The sequence below is a fragment of the Lissotriton helveticus genome, chromosome 1_1, assembly GCF_964261635.1.
Source record: "Lissotriton helveticus chromosome 1_1, aLisHel1.1, whole genome shotgun sequence".
Taxonomy (NCBI): domain Eukaryota; kingdom Metazoa; phylum Chordata; class Amphibia; order Caudata; family Salamandridae; genus Lissotriton; species Lissotriton helveticus.
In genome coordinates this window covers 653,036,431-653,062,241 of record NC_136057.1, presented here as the reverse complement: position 1 = coordinate 653,062,241, position 25,811 = coordinate 653,036,431, and the positions used below count along the sequence as shown (strand labels likewise).

At 41.1% G+C, this 25,811-nt stretch overlaps 1 protein-coding gene across 2 annotated transcripts in view; it reads left to right on the top strand.

The window, feature by feature from the left end:
- Nucleotides 1–25,811, top strand: part of CACNA2D1 (calcium voltage-gated channel auxiliary subunit alpha2delta 1) — a 1,913,432-nt gene that overhangs the window by 725,039 nt on the left and 1,162,582 nt on the right. The gene's annotated exons all lie outside the window — the stretch shown is intronic.

Genomic DNA, 25,811 nt, shown 5'->3' with positions numbered 1-25,811 from the left:
GTACATGCACAGATGTGCATGTACACTGGAATTCGTTATTTACCACGAAATATTATTTCGTGGTAAATAACGAATTCTTAAGGGCCTGTGGTTTTTAGTGCCACCTACATCTAGATTTACCGTTTCGGTAAATTTACAGAATCGGTATTTTACAGAATCAGTAAATTTACAGATTCGGTAAATTTACCGAATCGGTAATATTTAGGCCCCCTACATCTGAAACTCCAAATACCGGTCGGTAACGGCCGAAATCGGAATCCATACAATGTGTCGCATTGCTCCCCATACAGACTGGAATCATTGCAACACGCTGCTGCATGCAGCGGGGTTGTCACATCTCCTCCCCAGGGTCTCAGGAGTGACACATCGCTTGTTTTTCGATGGTGCAGTTGCCGCTAGGAACTTTTGTCTCATCTACAGGTACATTGGGCTAAAACTGACGCAACTGTGGATTATTTTGACGCAAACCCTAGAACTAAAATCATATCCTTGAACAGTGTATGTTGAATGTTTGTTGTTTTGGTTTTGTGTAATTTAGATAAAAATACTTTATTTTTCTAAATAGATGTGGAGTCCATTTGTGTTGTTTTCACTGTGTTACTGTGAGCTTGGTACAAATACTTTACACATTGCCTCTGATAAGCCTGTCTACTCGTGCCAAGCTACCAAGGGGAGGAGCAGGGTTTATCCAAATAGTGTATCCCCCTTACCCTGACTAGAAGCAAGGGTCCTTATTTGGACATTTGTACCTACCTCTGCCAACTAGAGACCCCAGGTCTAACAGCCGGGTAGAGGGCTAGCACTTTTTTGGGGGTGCACACAACTTCTGCCCAATCAAAACATGTGTTCCTGACACCCAAAATGTCGACAGAGCCAAAAACCCTCTCTTATGATGCTTAATCTAGACCACAAAAATTATGCAACTAGTATATCTAAGCAGCCGGTGCATATAACCTAGGGTATGAGTGATGTGTGAAAGGTCAGTCCCCCTGAAATATAGAGGCACATGACATTGACACTACCTTTCCCCTCAGTATTTTGGTTTATTAATCTTCATGGAGTAGCGTGCCTTTTTTAGGTGTGACTTACTCCTGAATTTCCAGACCTTATTCAGCATTTTCTGTGAGTAGTTGTATCTTGTTGCACATTTAGATGTGATGTACTCCGGAATGTCTAGAGTAAAACATACTTAAGTACTTGAGAATACTTGAGAATAAGGGTTCTTCAAGAGTGTGTAAGTTGTCTTACTATTTTTGAAAGTCTGTAATTTAATACCCAAATTGTATATTGAATATGACCATAAGCAATAGACAAATTCACCAGCAACACCAAATGTAATGCGCGTGTGCAAATTCAATTATCGTCGATGTTAGTGCAACATGTTGATAGACTCCATGCATGAAAGTAGGAGCTAAACGCATAAAATGCGTATTTTAATATTTGTAATCAGTTTTTGTCATGTATTCCTATCGGTTCTGAATCGATCCCCCTATTCCTGACCCTATTCTAGTTAAACAAACCAACAAGTTAACTAGCAGTCAGCCCATGAGGCAGAAAACCCCCATGATGCAGATACCGTTATCTGACACAGTCACACTACGGCACAGGAACGTGTTATCTGATTAGGTCATAACGCTTGCGATCTAATTAGACAAGCGATATTCCTCCAGCCCCTGATAAGGCATACAGAGTTCTCATAACAAATCAAACCTATGACAACCTGGGCAAAACCCTGCGGCCATTGTTTTGATTTCACCGAGAACTTTAGTAAAAGAATGTGCTAACGAGCAAATCGTATGACATCTTTATTGACGTATCTATGTCCATCCTTACGTCAATCTCGGCACCTTAAAGGTATAAATATTACCGATCTTGCCATATGCAAACACACGCGTGGTGACGAGACAGAGCAGCCATACTTGCCGAAGCCGAGAGCAGAGCAGACCCCGCTGGCAGCAGCCCCGCCTTCCTGACGCGCTGAGAGATGCGCTGACTTCTCCTGCCGAGAAATCCAGCCCCGGCGTTTCTGGGTAGCCCTCGCAGGCAGCCTGGAATATCGAGGCCAGAGAAAGAGATACCATTCCTCATTCATCCTAACTTCCAGGTACAGAACTGAATAACCCCTCACAGAGAATTCTTTAGTTATTCACTTGGCAAAAACAAACTTAACTTAAACTGTAACTTTCTATTCCCGCCCACGTATTAGACTTAGGTCAGGTACACGGGGTAGGCGTATTTAGAAACACCAGTTGAGTACGTTTAGTCAAATGTATATGTGTATGTAAATATATTTTATTCATTTTAAAACATCTTATGGCTTAGAAACCATATCAATGTTTTTACAGTATTACTTTATACTATTGCTTTTAATGTATGCACTTTACTTAGCTATAAGTATTGCAATAATATCGATCCATTTCTCTTGTATGAGAAAAGAGACTGATCAATAAATAACACCTTTTTATTGAACACGCCCGTCTCTTCCTTTTCTCTACATTCTGATGAGACTAAGAATGCACGTACTGACTGAGTAAAATAATTTGCCTTTTGTTCACACGACTCTCGAGATTGACTCTTGATTAGGGGAGAGCAAAGTTGTCATGTTCTATGGTTGTCAGAAACTAAATCCCTTCTTGTCTAATCAGGGAAGTTAATTCCTCCTTGAACATTCGAGAAAGTTTCTAGCGAACTCTGAGCTATGCTGGCAAACCCAAAACTTAAGTCTAGTATCGACAGTAGTAGACCTAGTTAACGTCTGGCCTAGGCCTTTACTGCTGTAGGTATTATTCCAATGCGCAGAGCCTATTGGGAAGATAGGAACTACACTACATGGCGCCCAACGCGTTTGGAAAGGGCGATAAAACTAACGTAAGACATTTAGAGTAACTCAGTCATGCTTTCTCACTCAGACCCCTTTTCCCATTATACTCCAAAGACGTCTGGAGTGGGTGAAAGGTTATATCCTCCAAAACCTCGCAGGAGGGAACTCCTATGTATGGTTCTTGGTATAGTCAACGTTGAAGGATAAACAGTTCCATAATATTGTGCATCTAATCTTTGTTTCCATAAGAAACCTGATCTGCAAACAAACAAAATAACCATCCTGACAGTAAAATGTCAGACAATGAAGAAGAAAGAGAGGCAGTTAGATTAGCAGCTGAAATAGCATCAGCTGATACTGCACTACAAGACGCTGACCCGGAGATAATACTCATCCCGGTCATCAAAAGGAAATCTATAACCTTAAAGCTTATAGAAAATGGACTGACACCTAGAGGTGGCACAGTCATATTCGTAATTGAGGCACACGAATATCGGCAGACAGAGGTATACTATTCATGGATACATTTTCCAGCAGCAAATGCTGTAACAAAGTACTTCCACTATTACAAAATAGAGGAACCTCTTGAAATGTACACTCCATTCGAGGAGGTGGAAGTACCACTCAAATTCCAAGAGCATTTGCTCTTATTTGATGGCGCCCTAAAACATAATAATCACATCACCAGGCTCGGTCCTTTAGGTAGACCAGGAGCAACGTGGCCGGTACTAGCCGGATACACACCACATCCAGACTTCGAAAGAATGCCTGCAGCAGATCTTTTAGTACAACTAAAACAATTAATAAAAATACATAGACAATTAGTTCAGTATGTGATGCGGACTTCAACAATTCAGCCAGCTATTAAACTTCCACAGCTGACCCCTCACCAGGGGAACACAAATAAAATTACACCACAGAACATCCAATCCTGCCTAGGTAAAGTACCGGCTAAACGGGAACAAATACCATTCTGGTTGGCACAGAAAATTACCCAAATAGAGGCGGTGTTTCCTGACACCACCCCGCTAGAAAAACACAGGATTCTGACTATCTGTCTTCCAATGGGAATCGCACCACACATTGAGGACTGTGACACTTGGGGTACAGTCTTTGCTTCCATCTACACAAAAACGCACGGTGTTCCATCCATTTCGGTGATACCAGATGTGCTAAAACAAATTCAAGACGAATATGGTCCAGAACCTGCTTTAACTCTTGGTATGAAATTACTAAAAGACTTCAAGCAGGTCTCGGCTATACTATTAGCCAACATAAAAGGTGAAGCAGCAAACGTGGCGATCCGCCAGAGGTTAAAAGAGACAGATATAGCAGACCAACCAGCTGAAATTGCCAGAATCATAGAAAAATCCTATGAGGAACTAGGTAGAGACAGTTTAGGTGGAATACCAGTAAAACCGCAACTGACTGAAAGTCCAGAAAAAATATTTTTTAATAATAATACACCAAAAAAGAACTGGGATGGAAACAAACAATCCAATCCTAAAGAAAAGAAATTCCAGTCCCGAGGAAGGTCTCCTAGGCGAAGAGAGAAATCTCCGAACCAGAGACACAGGTCACCCCAGAGTGACCCCTCTGGGAAAAGATATAACCTTAGAAATAGGGATAATATTAAAAAACCTGATAGATATCAAGACATTGATACGCGTCCCTCTCAATCTTTTCAGAATTCCTCGCAGAAATCGGAAAGAAGAGGACGATCAGAACAAAGAGAAGAGCACGCCAAGTCCAAAGACAAGGAACCTGCTCAACTAAAAAAGAAATTACAATTTCCAAAAAAGAAGGTAGCCAGTATCAAGGTAGTTAACAATGCCGAGAATACTGAGGACACAACTGAAAAACGGAGAGTGGGCTCAGACAATGCTAGACAGCGCAGCAGAAGTGAGCATAGCTCGCAAAGTCCTTATGAATCATCTGGAGACAGTGGACACGAATGAATATCTTCAAATGTATGTAAATGTAAATGTAAATGTAGTTGAGCTTATATAGCGCACAGCTACCCGCAGTGGGTTTCCCGGCGCTTGCTTAGGGAACCCTTCCTGGTATTCCCCTGTGAGATAGCAGGGTATCCACAAGGCGAAAGTCAGGCATCCCGCCGCGAGGGGCCGTTGTGGAGATTAAGCAAGCTATTGCCCAGAGTCGCAGAGTGTGAACCCGTGAGTCGAGGAGGCACCGGGGCGAGAATTATCAAGTCTGTGGAATTTTTAGCCCAAGACCCCGCCGAGGCAGGGAATTGAACCCTGGTCCAGGACCGATCTCAGCTTCTGGGTCTGCTGCCTCTAACCCCTGAGCCACACTTCTAGTGGAAACTGCAGACACCAGGGTTAGCAAACCTCACAAGATATACGAGATAACATTACGTATAGAGGGAGATAAGACTAGGAAAATAAGGGGACTATTTTGGGATAACCTCTCCAAGGGTTATGACATCCTTCTAGCTGAAAAAGACTGGCCACCAGAGTTTGTCAGGGAGTGCCCTCATGGCGAAGAAGTAATTATGCCTGCCTTCTCAAACCAAATTCCAATTCATAAAAAATACACACTTGCTAGAAAGTGGGCAATGGCTCTAGCACCTGCTTTATATAAAAATCATGTAGGATGGGATGAGGATTCTCCTCCTCACAAAATCCAGTTAAAATCACAACCTACTGCACAAAGGCAGTACCCAATTAAGCAAGAAGCTAAAAAACAGGTAAATGAAATACTAGATCAGCTAGAATACCAGGGGGTGATGGAAACTTGCACCTCACAAATGAACAATCCTTTGTTTCCGGTCTCCAAACCAGACAATTCATATCGTCTAGTTTTGGATTACCGACACCTTAACACATGTTGCAAAACTTTTGCAGTGCAAAACTCACACAGTGCTGCACTAATGAATAACATAGTGCGCAAAAAATACAAAACAACCTTGGACATCTCCAATGGATTCTTTTGTCAAAACATAGCACCAGAGAGCAGATATTTAACTGCATTCTCAGTAAATGGCACTCAAAAACAATTCTGTCGGTTAGCCCAGGGGTACAAGAACAGCCCGGGGGTATTCTCAGCGAGAGTAACAGAATTACTACAACTATATGATGATGAAGCATTATCTTATGTCGATGACATTTACTTAACAGATGATAACTTGGATACTCACTTGAAGAGAGTGAACACCATAATACTTGGGTTCACAGCAGAGGGTTACAAATTCAACTTTAAAAAATCCAGAATTGCCCATCTGAAAGTCCTGTTTTTAGGATATGAATTATCAAGTGAAGGCAAAAGCCTGGCTGACAATTTCCTAGAGAAATGTGCCGTACTCCAAGCACCTAGAACACTAAAAAAACTTACAGTCAATTCTAGGCTTCCTAAATTTCGGAAGAACATACATTGCAAATTACGCAGAAAGGGTCAAACCCCTTTATGATCTAATTAAACCAGATTTTAAAAGATCCAATTGGACTCAAATACACACAGAAATTTTGAGATCCTTACAAACAGACATGCTAATTAAAACAAAATTAGAAACACGTGATAACACACGCAATCTTGTGATTCGAGTCATCCCAGGGAGATGCGGATTCACATACCTGACCTCTAATGAGGGAGAAAAGGTACCAATTGCATTCAAATCACACTTGTACACAAAAGCTGAACAGAGATTCAGCAACAAAGAAAAAATTGTTCATGCAGTTCAAACCGCAATAGCTAGAGAAAAAGATCAAGCGGACGGTAGACATATCACAGTCAGAACAGCAAAATCAGCCTTTGAGGCACTAACAACACCGTGTAATTTACCAACAACAACATTGAATCCGGAATGGATACAATGGGTGAATTCTATCACAACGGACAAAGTATACTACTACTTTGATCCAGAACTAGAAGAATTGAAAAATCTAGAATATGAAGAAACATATTCTCTGCCAATCGACATTCTGCCTTTACGACATTACGCCTGTGTAATCTATACAGACGGACATGCTCAACCGTCCGTTTGGGGAGAACAAGCATACAACCCCACATGTGAGATTACAAAAGAAGTGTGGCGCGGAGGTAAACTAAAACCTCTATTAACAAAATCACACTCAGTAGAAACTAATTCAGAAAAACAAACTGAAATAATAGCATTGAAGATGGCGCTAGATAATGCGGATCGCGAATTCCCGACACTTATAGTGTCAGATTCATATTACTGCATCAAATCATATAACAGCGATTTGCAGGCATGGATTCAAAACGGTTACAAAGATGACACAGATGCACCAATAAAGCAGAAACTGCTCTGGGAACAAATAGCTCTTTTACAAAAAGAACTACCAAAGACTCACGTGACTCACTCACTGAGTCATCAGCGTGATGGCGTTCACGTTGTAGGGAATTCATTGGCTGAAACAGCCGCAGCGGCAGCCACTAAATCGGCTCCCGTAGTTCGAAAAAAGCGTACATTAAAATACATTGACGGTGAAACAGTGCTGGCGGTGAAAACGTCATCAAAAGGCGACTGCTCAGCGTTACCGATCAACTATCCACTCAATTATACATACATAATCGATGCAAACTCCGTCCCTTTTGCTCGAATCCCTGGAGTGGGGGATAGAGTGATTCCAAACATGGACAGGAGAAACTTGTTAATCGCAGACGCACACATGGGCGAAGGTCTCAGACACCTTAAATTAAAAGATTCTCTGGAAGAATTACAATCACGGTACTGGTGGCCAGGCATGAGCCTGCGTCACACCATGTTTGTAAAACGCTGCCCAAACTGCAATAGAGATCGCAGTGGGGAGAGAAACAGTTTGATACCTCGTCGTATTACGGCAGATAATATTACCAGTAAAAAGAATGGCTTGCGATTAACATATACAGGCTAGTTTCCACTTATAATGTAAATCACCAGCACTCGGCTGACGTCCGGACTGTTATACAAAGATTTGCGAGTCTAAATGGCATATACGCTAAGAGCATGCTACGTTCGACCATTGTTTTCACTCAAGCCCACCAGCCTGGGGGGAAACATGGCCGAATGAGCACAGTCCAGCGGGAATCTTCCCACTTCCTTCCTGAGGGTACGGGATGGTGTAAAGAAAAAACCAAGGCATAAAGCAATCTATAGCAGAAAGGATATTAGGTTCGGGAGCTGGGTGGGTCAAACATCTAATAAGTGTCCAACGTAGTCTCAATAACTTGCCAAGAAATTCTCTGAAGGGATTCAGTGCATACGAATTATTATTCGGAACTAGGATGATTATCTCTGACATTGATAGTCAGACTTCAGTGGTGAAAGAAAAAACCTTTGATATCAAAGACCGTTTGGCTATTTTGCAGGACTTAAACAAAACAAGAAAAGACCTGAGCAACATAAAGTTGAAACAACAGCCAACAACCACTGAAGAACCACCACCTGTCCCAGCAAGACGTGTCTGGATTCCAAAAGTCGGGGATCTAGTCTGGGAAAAGATCGCGGTAAAGAAGGAATTTGGGCCTTCTTACAGAAAAGCAGTTCCTGTCTTGTCTGTCAACGGGACAAGATCAGTTGTACTACCGCCACTTGCTGGTAAAAAGGAGAACCGAGTTGTATCCATCGACCTGGTAAAACCACAACATGTGGCCGATAACAAACAGTAGGCCAAGTGGTCTCCCAATAAGTAGCAGAACACCAAGGTTTGCTACCAGTACAGAGGTCCTAACGAAGAGGCTCATCACATTCGAAACGCATACAGAAGAACAACAAGGACTATGCAACAATGCAATAGAACTCAGACCTCTGAAAACCCAAATAAAAACATTTAGCAGAGACACACCAATCTATACTGAAGTACCAAGTGAAAATGCAAGAAACAAAAATCCTGAACCAATTGGAACAATTGACAGAACTGCATCCAGCTACTTCATAAACTTCGATGATTCCTCTGAAAACCTCAGTGAATCAAAGACACAGCCATCATCAAACTCCTTTAAAGACAAAGCTAAGGAACTTTTGAAACAACTGAAAGAAACATATCTGATTTCTCCATGGATTGAATTTTGGGTGGGTTTTGGTGCAATTATCCTCATACTTTGGCTCATCATGATACTAACATTGGGACGCTTCATTGAGGGAAAATATGCTAAAATGGACACAGCAAGTCAGAAAATCAACTTGATCCTCAAACCACACACATCTTCACACGTCGAGAAAAGAGAACTTTCTTCAGCCAACTTCACAGCCAATCTGATACCTGGTGGGGTAGCCTGGGACAACACTGACTATGAAATTTATGGTCCGGTCGAGATCCTGAAATATCCACACCAAATTAAGATCTCCTTGAGTGACTTTGCAAAACCAAACTCATTTGCTGATGATTGGGACTTCGAAAGCATTAATAATATGATGTCTGACTTAGTAATGTCTGCTAAATTTACCAAACATGATTATTTGCAGGGTTCTACAAATTATGACAGTATGTATTGCTATAACCACTATGGTAACCACTTTTTACATAGATCTGCACAACCTAGAAATGTTTTAAATTATAATCAATGGGAACATTGTGCAACACCTCCAAAAGGGAGCTCAAGAACCGTTTACGACAAATATTCATATTTTTCAGGTTTTAACACAAGTAATGCTGAAACATTTTATTTTAAATTGTCGAACAGGACAGGAAGCAAAACCATGATAACCAACACAAAATTGTTATATTCAGACTCATTTTTTGAACAAATGAATACTTTTGGATTTGATTATTGGGACAAAAATGTTGAATTGAAAAGTGTTTGGGGTACAAAAGAATGGCAAGTACAGGGTATAGAAGCTTTGTTTAGAGCCTGCATGATCCCAGAACAAATGATATTTTTAAATGACACTGTTCAACAAACCACCTGTCTTGGCCTAGCCAAAATCAAAGATTTAAACAAACCGTCTATTCCAAAGCCAACAATATTTAGCAACACTTCTACAGATGAAGAGATAGACGTAAACCATATATTAAACCAAAACAGAACACATCCTGATTGGAAACAGTGGTTGATCTGGCCCACAGATACTAATAACTGTCAAGACAGATTCCTGAACAAAACACAGGGGTTCAAAATGACCAGGCCAGACCCTAGATATCCCCAAAGACATCACCCAGGGATAATAACCACCTACAGTGTGGGCAAATTATGCCTTCAATGGCTACAGACCTCCACACTGGCAGAAATTAAGCAACACCTAACTTTACTTACTGATGGTGCTGACTTGCGTGATTTCACTTTGGGACCACGCAAACAGCGTCAAAAGCGTTTCATAGCAGCCTCTGTATATGCAGCATATAATGAGGCCTAGAAGGTTACTCAAATTGAAACAGCAGAGAGAATACGGGAAATTGACCGTATTAATTTGGAAAAATCACTTTCTGTAGTGGACAATGGGTTAATGACTCTGTCCTCCAGAATTTTTTCTTTGGACAGCATTGTGTCTTCAGCAATCGATATATTATCGCAGGACTTACTGTTATTACAACACGGTCAGTCACAATTGCGCTCTATTGTACAGCTTGGCTGGACGTTACAAAATCTGCGTTCAGGCTATGTGCCTTGGCGTTTAATCAACACAACGTCACTATTCCAAATCTTTAACCTTACTGATAGACAAATCGGTATGGCGCAAAAGGGTGCTGATTATACAATCTTGAGCATTGAAAAACTAGAAAGATTACCAATGACAATGTCAGAACGACCTGTCAGTGAATGGATAATACATGGAATCATAAATATTCCAATCTCAACCTTCAGGTTTCAATACTGCCAAAAATATATACAGGCTGGCATGTACGAGAAATTGGGAAAGGGGTACCTTAAAACAACATGGAACCTGCCCTATTCACATGCATGTGTCAGTAATAAAGGACAGAAAGTGTTTCTTAGTGGCAACAATTGTGCGATGTCACTAAGCGGCACGCTTCTGTGTAACGGAATTAGTTTGCATGGAGCCTGTGAAGGGAATTCATACAACCTTTCATGTCACCAGCAAGGCGCACCTGCAACAGAAATAGAACCATTCTTTCAAAGACTCTATAATGGGAGTTACATTCTTATTGTAGACCGCAGATGTTGTAGTCTTATGCCCGGGACTCCTTATCTAGTAACTACGACTGCGAAGGTCAAGTGCTGTGGACGCTCATTGTTCCCCAGCTCCTTTCCAGACAGGGAGGCAAGGGCATGGCCCGATTTGAAAATTACTTCTATTCGAATAGATACTTTAAGCAGAATGAAAACAGTCCTTCTTCAGACGCCTACCAGGCTCTCGTCATCAAAAGAAACGTATGATCTACAAGTCGCAAGGACGACTGCAGAGATACATACATTATTATCAACTAATTCCCCCGTACATTTCGCGGAAATCCTGAATGAAATCTTAAATATTTCTGATACCAATGGGGTCTCAAAGGTATTTAAGACAGTATTTTCGATGGCATTAACACCATTCAAAGCCATACTGGGTATTTTTCCAGATTTCGTCCATTCGATTTTTGGCGGACTTCCCCTGATCCTGGGACTAATTGCAGGAATCCTATTCTTAGTCCTTATTTTTCGTTCTGGCAACCCATGTCACAGACAAAACTCTTGCGACAAGGGAAGAAACAATCCTAGCCATTGGATACCGGGACCGGATATCAAAAATCCTGGGACTCTCCCGGCTTAGAGACCTGAACATGACCTGGTTTCTATCATTTCGACCAATGTGGCAAAGATGTGTTTTACCTGTATTGAGGTGTCTGCTATGCGGAGAAGAATGCGTGTTAGACACCTGTCTGACGCTACAATCGGATGCGCCGATAGATGCAGAAACATTGTTGAGCCCGATCAAGGTTCATGCTTTGTGCTGCCCTCAAAGGCTACCAATCCTGATGACGGCATTCGTGGAAGCTTCACCACTACGATTGATGGGTAGTGAAGTTCAAGATGAAAGCAGCATCGAACAGGTACGACCTTCTGTCAGTAATGCAAATCAGAATGTCAATGGAGACAATCATGCGCAAGAATGCATGATTACACCTATTTCCGAGTTAGTGGAACTTTCCCAGGAAGCTGTTGACAGTTTTTTCGAAAGCCTAAATGATATGATGTTCTCACCCAAACAGAAATAGGGACTTTTGAGCAAGCTCGCACACGGCGTTCCCTGAATTCGGCCTTCAACTTTAAAAATAAAGTCACATGAACATTTTCGCTCCAGTTCACGGACAGCAGTTTTTTCAGCAGCCCCAAATATTTTTGCATATTTTTCGGGACACTATCTTCTGCTTAAAGTAAGAACTATTCTTAGAGAACTAAGGTTTCTAAATTTTAGATAGCTTATAGACATTAGCTGCCCGCTGGCATGTTCATAAAGATATTTTATTCTGTGATGGAATGGTCTCGAAACTTTTTTCTGTCAGAAACCATTTCATGTGTAATTCTCATATACCAAATAAGCAATAATGTATACAAATGCAATTACTTTGGCATTTTTCTACAGCTTGAGTGCATACCATATATATATGTCTGCAAAAATTTTTCAGTATATTTGAAAATTTCAAAATGCATTTATGTATTTTGGGGTGGTAAGGTATACACACTACTCTATAGTATGTTGTACTATGTTATACTATGCCTAGATTAGTAAATATGTCCATAGTTAGCGTGGAGTGGGTGTCATGTATTCCTATCGGTTCTGAATCGATCCCCCTATTCCTGACCCTATTCTAGTTAAACAAACCAACAAGTTAACTAGCAGTCAGCCCATGAGGCAGAAAACCCCCATGATGCAGATACCGTTATCTGACGCAGTCACACTACGGCACAGGAACGTGTTATCTGATTAGGTCATAACGCTTGCGATCTAATTAGACAAGCGATATTCCTCCAGCCCCTGATAAGGCATACGGAGTTCTCATAACAAATCAAACCTATGACAACCTGGGCAAAACCCTGCGGCCATTGTTTTGATTTCACCGAGAACTTTAGTAAAAGAATGTGCTAACGAGCAAATCGTATGACATCTTTATTGACGTATCTATGTCCATCCTTACGTCAATATCGGCACCTTAAAGGTATAAATATTACCGATCTTGCCATATGCAAACACACGCGTGGTGACGAGACGGAGCAGCCATACTTGCCGAAGCCGAGAGCAGAGCAGACCCCGCTGGCAGCAGCCCCGCCTTCCTGACGCGCTGAGAGACGCGCTGACTTCTCCTGCCGAGAAATCCAGCCCCGGCGTTTCTGGGTAGCCCTCGCAGGCAGCCTGGAATATCGAGGCCAGAGAAAGAGATACCATTCCTCATTCATCCTAACTTCCAGGTACAGAACTGAATAACCCCTCACAGAGAATTCTTTAGTTATTCACTTGGCAAAAACAAACTTAACTTAAACTGTAACTTTCTATTCCCGCCCACGTATTAGACTTAGGTCAGGTACACGGGGTAGGCGTATTTAGAAACACCAGTTGAGTACGTTTAGTCAAATGTATATGTGTATGTAAATATATTTTATTCATTTTAAAACATCTTATGGCTTAGAAACCATATCAATGTTTTTACAGTATTACTTTATACTATTGCTTTTAATGTATGCACTTTACTTAGCTATAAGTATTGCAATAATATCGATCCATTTCTCTTGTATGAGAAAAAAGACTGATCAATAAATAACACCTTTTTATTGAACACGCCCGTCTCTTCCTTTTCTCTACATTCTGATGAGACTAAGAATGCACGTACTGACTGAGTAAAATAATTTGCCTTTTGTTCACACGACTCTCGAGATTGACTCTTGATTAGGGGAGAGCAAAGTTGGTTGTCAGAAACTAAATCCCTTCTTGTCTAATCAGGGAAGTTAATTCCTCCTTGAACATTCGAGAAAGTTTCTAGCGAACTCTGAGCTATGCTGGCAAACCCAAAACTTAAGTCTAGTATCGACAGTAGTAGACCTAGTTAACGTCTGGCCTAGGCCTTTACTGCTGTAGGTATTATTCCAATGCGCAGAGCCTATTGGGAAGATAGGAACTACACTACATTTTCTTAAGGAATATGTTTGTGAAATGAAAGGAATAGTCGCCTGTAATATCCATAGGAAATTCAGCATTAGCAGTAGTGACGTGTCACCGAAGTACACTGTGATTGTGATTTTTCAAAAGAGGTTTAAAAAAAAGGCTTGAAAAGGTGACTAGCAAAACATGAATTCCAGATGCAAGTGCAGACTTTGAGAAGCGTTCTAGTACTTTTTGATTATGTTCCTTGAACTAGGTGGTGATTACATTATCAGATTTAGAGAAGTGTTAGACAACCTAATTAAACACCTTCAGCTCAAAAACGGCATTGATACAACCAGCTTGCTCAAGCTATTATAAGAGTCTGGTCTTACAAAATGATGTTATAAGTAGTGACTTTCAAAATCTCAACTGCGAGATATGTTTAAAGGACATGTTCTTAAAAGCGAGTGTTCTGTGTAATTGTCTCCTCTCTCCTTTATACTAAAGAAATGTATTTGTATTCAAATGCACCGTGTCTGCAGTGGAACAAGCCACAGAGAAAGTGAAAAACATACCCAACAAAATACAGCAGACATGATTTGGCATAGGAAAGAACAACTTCGTTTTATGGGGGGATGGAGGGATTTTATGTACAGCAACTAAAGGGTGTGTAGAGTGCGGTGCATTTTGAACTTCGGTACACCACCTTCTCGCCTGAGGCCATGTTTAATTTGGCAGAACTGTGCCCATTAATGCATCATGCTGCAGTGCAAAAACATCAACTGTAAGTGACATTAAAGAATCTGGGGCACATCCACAAAGGCAGATTTGGTAGTAAATATAGGTTCATAGCAAACCCGCCAAGGATTCACAAATGGATTCGTGGCCGGCTTGATCTTGTGGTGATCTCTGTTACTAGTGCAGAATTCTTCACGTGCATAAATTCCATTTGAAAGATTGAAAATTGGGTCTTCCAAGACGTGATTACTCTTGGAAATTTGTAAACGCCCACAAACTTGAACATTTGTCAGCATTCCCAAACTTCTAACGTTATTCTTTCCCCCTGGAAAGTGTTGGATTGTTACCTCAGCCAGGATATAGTGTATACCTTTCGAGGGTGGGATGATGAATGAATCACCTCCAGATTTGGCGGGAATGTACAGCAAGAGTTTCCTCTGCAGGAAAAAAATATTTCCTAGAGGAAAACAATGGGCATTTGAGAAGAAGATTCGAAACCCCTTGTGCAGAGTTCTCATGATGGAGAAATCTGCATAGTGGGAATAGGATCCCCTGAGAATGTCTCAAGATCTTCCCAGAGGTAGAAATGCAAGAATGCGCCCGCTACAGCTTTCTAGCTGTACCCGGGACAACCTTTGTGTATTCCAGAAAGCAGGAAAAGTAGGTAAAAGCAGATAGAGCTCTCACAGCTATGCTGTGCCTACTTTTTTGTGAAAAGGTCTTTCTGTGTTTTAGGCTATACTGGCTACAAATCCAAGGCTTTATGTGTGACAAGAGCAAAAACAAATCTATTCGGTGGTTACATTAACTATGCCCTTAGCACCATAGGTAGTGACAGTCCATCGACCACATTACCATGGTATAGATAAACATATTTTTTGGGGATTGAGGTGTTATCATACCAATTGCTACCAAGTATAAAATGGAAAGTAGAACATATGGTAAAATGGCTAAGTGAGGTAAATTATTTACTCCTCAGGTCCCAAATTGATTACTGGAAGGGCTCTCTGTACCCCTCATTTTTCTTATTTCCATGAAATGTAATCAAATTACTTGTGTTATTGTGACAAATGTTAAGGAGTAGCCAGAAAATAAAATAATCCCCACTTACATCCAGACCTCGAATGTCATCGAATAAGCGAATCGAATAAGCCCTAGCCCCCTTGAAGAGGTCCCTCATGCCTCCTTCGTCCATCTAGCTCTACAACCTTTACGCCTTTTCTTCACCCACACATCCATCTATCCATCTCTTTACATTTCCATCTATCCATCCTCTAATAGAATGGATAGAATATCCATCCACCCTTTAATAATTACAATCTTTATCTGTCCTTCCACTCATTCTTCCAACCATTCATCCATCATTTTTCCCACCCATACATTCTTTTTCTTCCAACCATCCATTATTTCACCCTCCTTTTATCAATCCACCCAGCCATCCTTTCACCCTTCAATCCAGGTTTCTGTACACCCATCCATTCATCCTACCTTTCATCAATCCTTCCAGTCTTTCTTTCTCTCAGCCATGAACATTTTGTTTTACCATTCCATCCATTAATCCTGTCACCTTTCCATCCATACTTTAATCATTTTGGCCCTTCTTCTTGTATCAGTTCTTCCTTCTTTTCTTACAGCATTCATTTCTCTCTCTCTTCCTTCCTGTCCTCTTTCTCAATCTTTCTCTATACTTCTCTTTCCATCCGTCTCTCTCCTTTTTCTTTCCATCTCTTTTTCTCTTCATTTCTCCATCTGGGCGTCCTTTACTGTGATTGATTTAGCCTCTCTAACCTCTAATATGGGTTTGCATGCTTTGTTTCTTTAAGAGCTTCTGTCTATAGAGCTGCACACACAACAGGCCCATAAATTATCAGCATTTTTAATGTTCGCAAATCCCCTGAAAAAGCTTCTCAAGCGGGAGGAGTGGAGGTTCACAACGCCACTGTTACTTATCATAAAGATGTGGTAAAAACAAAAATTGGTCCATAGATATATTGCAAAAAATGGCAGGAATAAAAAACACAGAAAAAAGAACAAAACAAGTACAGAGGAAATTCAAAGTGCCTTGGTAAGCCACTGTATAGGTGGTTACCCTTACATCTTCCAACACATATCTTGAGAAAGGTGAAAGTCTAAAGGCCCATGGGCAGGTTAACAAAAGCAATGACGTGCTTGGGAGACTCCATAACGAATCAATGCCAAATAGGTGCACGCAAACAATCACGCTGTGATGGAGAGTATCGTTAATTGGCTATATGTATGGTTACCCTTAGGACCTTCCAAAATATACATGGGAGAAGGTCCATGGACACTTTAACATCAATTTAAAGTAGACTGTGGCATGTACGGAGACATTTGTGCAACACCAGTAAGCAAATAGCCAATCATGCCATTCTAGTTAGTGAGGCTAGCATGCATGTGGTGGGTCATTTCAGAAGAAAGGACGAATATGCGTATATCTAACGTTATATTCAGTGTATTGAATGGTACGTATAAAAGGCTCTATTACATTGATATCAAGTGTGTAATGTCAGTAATTTGAACAATTAGAAAAATGTGGAGAAAACTACATCCAGAAAACTTTGGCGGTCGCATGAATCATTCACCTATGAATGTCAGTGTAAACACTCGAGCACCGCTAGGGCAGGTTCCAAGATGAGCCGGGCGTGGTGTGAGCAACAAAAAGTGCAAGAGTGGCAGGGCAAAGGTTATGACCCTGGCCCGCTGACAACTAGCCCAGCATGTCAGTGTCTGTCTGCTACCATACAGGCTTTCAAACGAAAAGTGCTCAAACGGTTGAAGAGAACAAAAATGAAAGTACAGTGCGCTCATTTAATAAATGTCAACGTATTACAGTGGTTTCACTCAATAACTCCCTAGGTCAACTCATCCTTGCTGCTATTAAGCTTTGAGCTTGTTCCTTCTCCAGATGCATCACTTTTCCCCACCTTCCCTTCACCATTGTCCCGTGATTACCCTCATTGAATCCAACTGCATTTGGCTCTGCGCCTAATATTCAATCGCCCAAATTTCCTCATACCTGTTATTTTGTCAGCTCTGAGCTCATTTTTTTCGCCTGCTGCGTCTCTGTATTTTTTTGTCATTTGTCATCTCTCTGCTTATTTGTTTGCTCGCTGCGTCCCTCTCCAAGCCCTCCCTTTACTGTTGTTCTGTGCCTGCCTTTCGTTAACTTTACTGTTCTTTGTGTATCATATTTTATTGCCTTCTAAATCCATTCCGTGCCTGGCTGTTTTGCTGTCTTTGTATCCCTTGTGCTCATCACTCTATTTCCAGCTGCGGTCGGCAGTAGTAGTTCCTGCAGGGAGGTGACGTGGGGAGGCGGAGGGGCAGGGTGGGGGGTAGTAATGTATGGATTACGAAGTTTAACAGGTAAGTAAACATATAAATAAATAAAACGAATTACGTTGCACGCACTGCATTGCATTTGGTGATGCAGTGTACGCAACAAAATTCTTTTTATTTATTTATGTTTACTTACCTGTTAAACTCCGTAATCCATACATTACTACCCCCCACCCTGCCCTCCCCCTCCCCACGTCACCGCCCTACAGGAACTCCTACTGCCGACCGCGGCTGGAAATAGAGAGTATCCACAACACACACCTAAAATTAATTACACATTTACAATTACTAATTAATTAATGGAAATTAAAGTAAAAATATTTAATAATTAATCAATAAGAAAATTAACTGCTTACCACCCTATACACCATTTACACATATAGACACCACAACACACACCTAAAATTCATTAAACAAATAACATAATTAACAATTAATTGATTAATTGAAATTAATTAACAACTAATTATCAAACAATTATTAATTAATCAATTAACACATTAATTATTCAAGACATTTTAGCTCATTAAATTACTTCCCACCCTATTCCCCTATAAACGCACAACCCGCTACAGACCTAAAAACACAAAATTCAATTTAACAAAAAAAATATCAACTACTATAAATAAGAATTTAAATCTATATAATTAAATTACTTCTCATCCTATTCCCCTATAAACCCACAACCTGCTACGGAACTAAAAACACCAAATTAAACTTGAAATAAATTAATAACTAGTAACATTTTAAAGTATATAATAAAATGACAAACAATGCTCATTAAAAACACAAAAATACGTAACATTATTAATAATTCGATATTTTTGTCAACTGTTTTTTTGTAAATGATATTTGAGACGTCGATATTTTTTACATCTATATTACTTACCTGTCAGTCGATATTCTTGTCAACGATATTTTTGCCATCGATATTTCTTCTCCACAATATTTTTGCGTCGATAATTATATCCCTCGATATTTCTACGTAGATATTCCTGCTCTGCACCGAAGATAACATACTGGGATCAAATCCATGAACACGGAGGTGTAATTGCCATCATCCACAAGGACACCATCCACTGCACGACCTCCTCAGATGACTCAACCCCAGTAATGGATTATCTCAATTTCTAACTTCATACAGATAGAAAAGACACCATCAGAGGCACACTTACCTAGAGATAACCAGGACCACATCCTAGCTTCTGAATGCCTTTTCTGACCTCATCACCCTTAGCACCATTGACTCTGAGCACTAAATCTTCCTAGGGGACTTTAATGTACACATCGATGACACCAACACAACCGACCTCCTGGAAAGCATGAACAACATCGATCTCAAACAACTTGTCACTGACCCCACCCATGTTGCAGGACACATGCTCAATCCCATTTTTATGTCTAACAGCAGAGTCAAGTACAATCACGTCTCACAGCACTGACGGACTCTTGACCCCACCACATCTTCAGCCTCAAGAGCAAGACGAGCTTAAGAAAGTCCTGAATGCCTCCACCACCACAGCTGCCTTTCCTGAGGACTGGAAACATGCCGAAATGAGATCCCTCCTGAAGAAACCATCCGCTGCCCAGCTAAACTGAAGTACTACTGGTCCTTCTCCCTGCGCCCCTTCCCAGTGAAGGTTCTCGAGAAGGCAATCAACCAGAAAATCACTAAACACCTGGATCACCACGCCCTCCTGGACCACTCTCATTCTGAATTCTGAGTCAACCATAGCACCGAGACATCCCTGATCACAGTCACTGATGACATCAGAGCCCTCCTAGACCGTGGCAAAACAGCAGCCCCCATCCTCCTTGAACTGTCAGTGGCCTTCAACACCATCTCCTACATCTTGATCAACAGAATCCACCTAATTGGAATCTAAGGAAACACCGTCAAATGGATCACCCCATACCTCCCTAGAAGAACACAGAGATCCTGACTCCCATCTTTCACGTTGGAGCTCAAGAAGATCATCTGCGGTGTCCCACAAGGTTAGTCACTAAGCCCCTCCCTCTTTAACACATACATAACTCCTTTGACCAACACCGTCAGATCGCACAGACTCAACATCATCTCCCACGCCAATGACACCCAGCTCATCCTCTCCCTGTCAGCAGACCCCTTCACCACAAGAGCCAACTTCCACAAATGTATGATGAACATCATGGATTGGATGAACGAGAACTGTCTCAAGCTCACATGGACAAGACAGAAGTCCTTATCTTTGGGAACAACACCTCTCCATGGACCGACACTTGGTGGCTGGCTGAACTTGGCCTGTCCACTGCCAAGACAGACCACACCTGTAACCTCAACATCATCTTGGACAGCAAATGATCTTTGCAGAAACAGGTCAATGCAGTCTCATTCGCCTGCTTCCATACCCTACGCATGCTCCGCAAGATTTTCAGGTGGCTCCCATCCAACATCAGAAGGACTGTCCCCCAGACATCCTTCACCATCTATATTTGATCATATGCAGATGAGGAAAATGATTGTGTGGGTGAACAACAATGAAAGCTCAATGTGCTAGCTTATTAAATATAAAGTATACCACACAGGCATTCTTATGGACAAAGACTTCATCAGGGTAGAACACAGCCATATTAACAACACGTTGAATCCAAGGAAAGAGACTCAAAGTCCTATATGAAATACAAATCAAATACAATATTGGATACTAGAATACAAAAGAGTTGACAATACACATGATCTATAACAGTTAGTATAAATGGCATTAAGTTAACTAAGTCAAAGGTCAAATGTTCATCAGGGTAGTGAGTTGACTCCATTCATCAGAAGAGTTAAATCCTCAATCCATGGATTGCACATGTCGGATACATTTGCTCTCCTGAATCGTGGGTTTTGCTGTAAAGTTATGACCTCTAGGGTTGATGCATGGCACTTCAATTACTTGCCAATGTATGTCCTTAGACGTGTGTCAATTTTCTTTGAAAAGTCCTACCAGAGGAGCCCAAACCACTCTGCATTCGAACCGGCTATTATGTTGCAAGAGTCTGGTTTTCACTTTTTGGGTGGTTTGGCCAATACAGATCTTGTGGCAAGACCATCAGATAGTGTCACTCCAATGCTGTTACAATTGGTAAATATATTCAAAACTAATTACATCTACACATTCATACATCTTAATTTCTAGGCAATATTTGCTTAACCTTCACCCACTACATTTCTTATGCCTTTGGCAAGATCAACCCTCTTTCTGATTAAAGGATAGATGTAATGGCAATTAGTAGTGAAGCCTAATGACCTTCCCTAACATTGTGCCCTCTTTTAAAAGGACAGAGTTGCCGGTCCCCACACTCAAAAGTGTCCCATATATTGTGCTATTGTCTATAAACTTATTTTTAATAGCATTACTTGCAGTATTAAATGTACTCACAAACATTACCCTAGTAACCATGTTGGAAATTTGTTTAGGGACTAGTAGGTATTTCCAGTGGGTGCACTAGCCAGTTTTCATGATATCCCCTCTCTGGTAGTTGCTCAATCGGGGAATCTGATTCTCTAAAATAGTCACTGTATCCTCTGCAATTTCTACATATTTTAGTAATTTCCCATATGGGAGATTGTTACCTAGAGTGATGCCTATAATATATGAAAAGGACCTGCTTTCAGTGCACTTGCGGAAAAGAGCCATATAGATTGTATTCTAATTAACTGTGTCAGTCAAGTCCAAAAATGTCATTGAATTAACATAATAAGTAATAGTAAATTTGATGTCCTCTGATCTAGAATTTGTCCAGTTCAGAAGGGATGTGATAGAGGCCATGTTGTCATTCCAAATGATGAATACATCACTGATGTAGGGTCACCAAAGAGCGATGTTTTGTCTAAAAGGAGTTGTGCCACTGAAAAGATGATTCTGTTTTTAATCATGCTCATAATCATCCATGAACAGATGGACCTGAACTGGAGCAAATCCAGTTTCCAACACCCTTATTTTGGTATTAGAATGTATTCCTGAACTGAAGGAAGTTGCCAGCCACATCTATCTCGGTCCATCTGAATATGAATGGAGTGGGGACCCAGTGGGGGTGTTCTCTTGTGTCCAATGTATGAAAAATTTCAAAAAGGGCATTTGCCTGGAGTGTATTAGTGTGGAGCGCCTGAATGCCCATTGCGACTACCGATTGAATGTGACTGCCAAATTGACCCCTCAAGTTGCCTGATGAAGTCCATACTGTTGTGTACAAAGGATCGTGTGATTGACACTAATGGTTTTTGGAATATGTTCTCAGATTGGCAGAGGGGTCAAGTATGGAACCACACCCAGAATCTATGAGTCTGTCGGGAGTTCTAGTTTGATTATTAAGTATTTTGGGTGATAAGTGTGTCACAGATATACAAGAATAATTCACATCTAGGAACACATGCTTGTTGTTGTTGTTGAAGAAACCTTTGTAAAGGCCAAAGTGTGTTGTTGCCCTGATGAGGGCCTGCATATCAGCTGTGTGATCAGATCTGAGGTTGGTATATTGGTCTTTATTGAATAATTGACTAAGGACCTTAGTGCAGTAAGCATTCTTGCTCTACATGTCTATCCGACCCCCTTTTTCTGCAGGTTCCACTACAATCTCACAGGTGGTGGCCAAGGTATTTTCCTTTTCCAGTGGGATGTAATGTGTGTATCTGCATTTATTTTTCAACGTATTAATGTACCTAAGTACAAGCCTTTTATACGTTATAATCTTGGAAGGGTTCATTTATGATGGTGGATTAAATGAGATTTGAGGGTGTTAACTGGTGCCACTACTACATCCATGTTGTAGTCTTAACTTACGGAATTTCTGCATTTCCAATTTAATTGTGAAAGGATCCGGTTCAGTAGTGAGACCAAAACTGAACCCTCTACTCAGTACTTAAATTTCACTGGAAGTTAAAATGTGCTTGGATATATAAAAAAAAGTTAGACACAGTGATCCTCTCAGTATGTTGTGTGTTCCCTGTCATTCGTACTTCTGCCTGTTGATCCTTTGCCTCTCCTTTCGAGGCCCATATTTAGTTCCTTACCAGACTGTGCCCACATGTCTGTCCTACCATGAGTGTGCAAAAAGATGTCAAGGTCAAGGCACCATTGACTTTGATTTAGTTTATTTTCGCATATTTGTATGCAGTAACATTAGGACATCCCACTATGCATCACACCACATTTGTGCCAACGAAATTCAGCACATATCTGATGTGAAATAAATATCCATTTTTATCGAAGGTGTGACTTTGCCTTTGTTGTCTTGGGGCAGCTTAGTGAGACTAATGATATATGCTTATCCCTTGACGGCACAAAACACTGAATATAACAGCTCTGTCTTCATGGATCGATCCTGTTATAATCAACATAGAAAAGGAATATACAAAGGCAAAATAGCTTTGGTGTATTCCCACAAGCTCTTTAGGAGAAGCAGACTTTGTCTCCCTTGCAGTAGAGTACAAAATGACTCTAGGCCCATAGCAGATTCATGTTTTGAAGAATTTTTTACTTAATACTTTTTCCATCTGGAATATCATTATGACTGTGCTTTACTGCGCAATTTATAGAAGCTCACATGCATCAAGAAAGGTTCAGAATAGATCTTGCATTTGTTGGTAAATCATTTTGGACAGTTATGACATATATCCACTTAATGGCACATAGAATGAATGTTTCATAGAAGTTTGAATGATAGGAGGAAGCAATATTCAGTGGAAGGGTATTACCCCACAAACTGGGGAGGGCCTTGGGCAAGACAGAGTGCACCCAGCCTGGCTGCACTATATTGGACCGAAAAGCAGCATTGATTTTCCATCTTGGGATTTGATTGAAAGTTCACATTACCTAGGACGGCGACCTCTCATGTAAGAACTCTGGTCTCACCAAACATCCACCTGCTAAAGTATGTAGTATGAACACCAGTTTTGCAAACTTACCCAAAAAACTGTATTGAATGAGCCCCGATATGGACCTGTAATGTGGACAGACCTACCTGCCTGAGAGGGTGCTCCACAAAATAATAGCAAAAGAGTTTTGGTAGGACAGGGATGGAAACGAATTGTATATTAAATTTTGGTGCCACGGAATCACCATTCTCTCCGTGGATCAGCGGCGGACGGACCTGCTGTCCGCCGCTGATCCCACTGCCATCATAATCTGGCGGTGGGTGTTTTCTATGCCGCGGCGGTGAATCCACATCCTCCGGGCCTGCGGTGGCTTCCACCGGCCTGGAGGATGTGGATTCACCGCCATCGTAATAGACCCCTTAATTTGCCCCACTTTTATATATGAAGCACCCAGCCTTATAGGCTTACATGGCAAACTAATGGGCACATATGTAATATATAAAAGTAGGTTTCCTACTTGGCAAATACCTTTCTCTTGCCAAGTGCCATTGAGTTGGTTTAAAAATTTTACTCTAGGCAGAGCACAATGATGTACTCCAGGGCAAATTACTTTTATCATTTATATGGGAGTGATGATGTTGCCTAACAGCTGGAGGGGTCTACCTAGAAGCATGGGAGCAGGGTTCGAGTCCCAGCAGAGACCCTCAACATCCTGTGATTCTGGGCAATTCACTTAATCTTCCCATGACTAACAAAAAGGATTGTGTTCATCTGTAACGCAACTGGTGCTCGTGAAAAGCGCTCTCATACCTTCGGGTCTAATTCGAGCTTTATAAAACTCCCCAAAAAATGGGTGGTGTAAATACACCTTGTAGCCCACCTAGACTTCCACATTACTTTTGCTTACCTTAATTGTAAGTAAAATGTGACATTCAGTTTAAATATGCTTTCTTTGTCACTGTGCCTTTTTGGGTGAGTGTATTTTTTCTGTGCTTAATGGCTCGATAGTCGAGGCCTGCTTGAAACGTTTCTGGCATTTCATTTTGCCAAGGGCAGTTTGCCAGTGATCCCTCACCGCACAGCCTATCAGTTAGTCCATATAAGCTCTTTCTATGTTGATACCCTCAGAAACATCCTCAGAGCACTCCAACGTGTACAAAGTATGACCATTGGAGCACTGAATAACCATAGTAAACTGGATTCTGACTGTCAGCGCGCCCGGGATCTTCATTAGATCCTTATAGGGATTTTGCTGCAAGCTCTCAATGCTATCTACTGCTCAATTGGTACAACTACAATCTGCAATTCTCTAGACAATATTGCACTCTTCTAGTCAGTTACATGTTTGTATTCCTTTCTGTAAGCTTCCAGTATTTGATTGTTGGTGATAGGTCTTAGAGAAAAAAATCACTCTCTTGGTCACGCCTCAGAAAAAACATCTAAAACATAATGTATTCACAGCTTAAGTCTCCGATTGCTATTGTCTTCAGCCAATAGTACTGAAAATGGTGTTGGAGTGTCAATAAAGTGCACTCCTTACAGCGTATCTTACTATTACTATCTCTTCCTTTCTGTCTTCTCACCCATCCTCTCATACACCACATTGTTGCTCTGTATATGAGCATTACTTTTCTTGAAACTCAGGGACTCATTTTCAAGGTCATTGCACCACCAGTGTGTCACTTTTTTGGACGAACCAGTGCCTGCTCATATTTACAAGGCCATGTAAAGTCACCTTGCATGAGCCTTGTAAATATGGGCCCCTTTCACGCATTACTCTGCATGAAATGGGTGTTCCATGATTGTTGCTTTGGGCTTTCCCAGATGTACATAGCTGGGAATGCGTCAGAATCCTATGCGAAGCAAAAAAGAGAAATACTATAATGACTACTCGTGTTTTCCTCTTTCTATGAGTACTGCATTCTACAGTATGCATCGAAAGAAGAAATGGCCATCAATTATTGTTTTGTGCAGGAAGATGTCCCTTGCAACGCAAGTGGGCCTGCACTAGTGCATGGCAGCCAACTGTGCGCCAGGGCACGGAAAAGCGAATGGATGCGTCATATTTT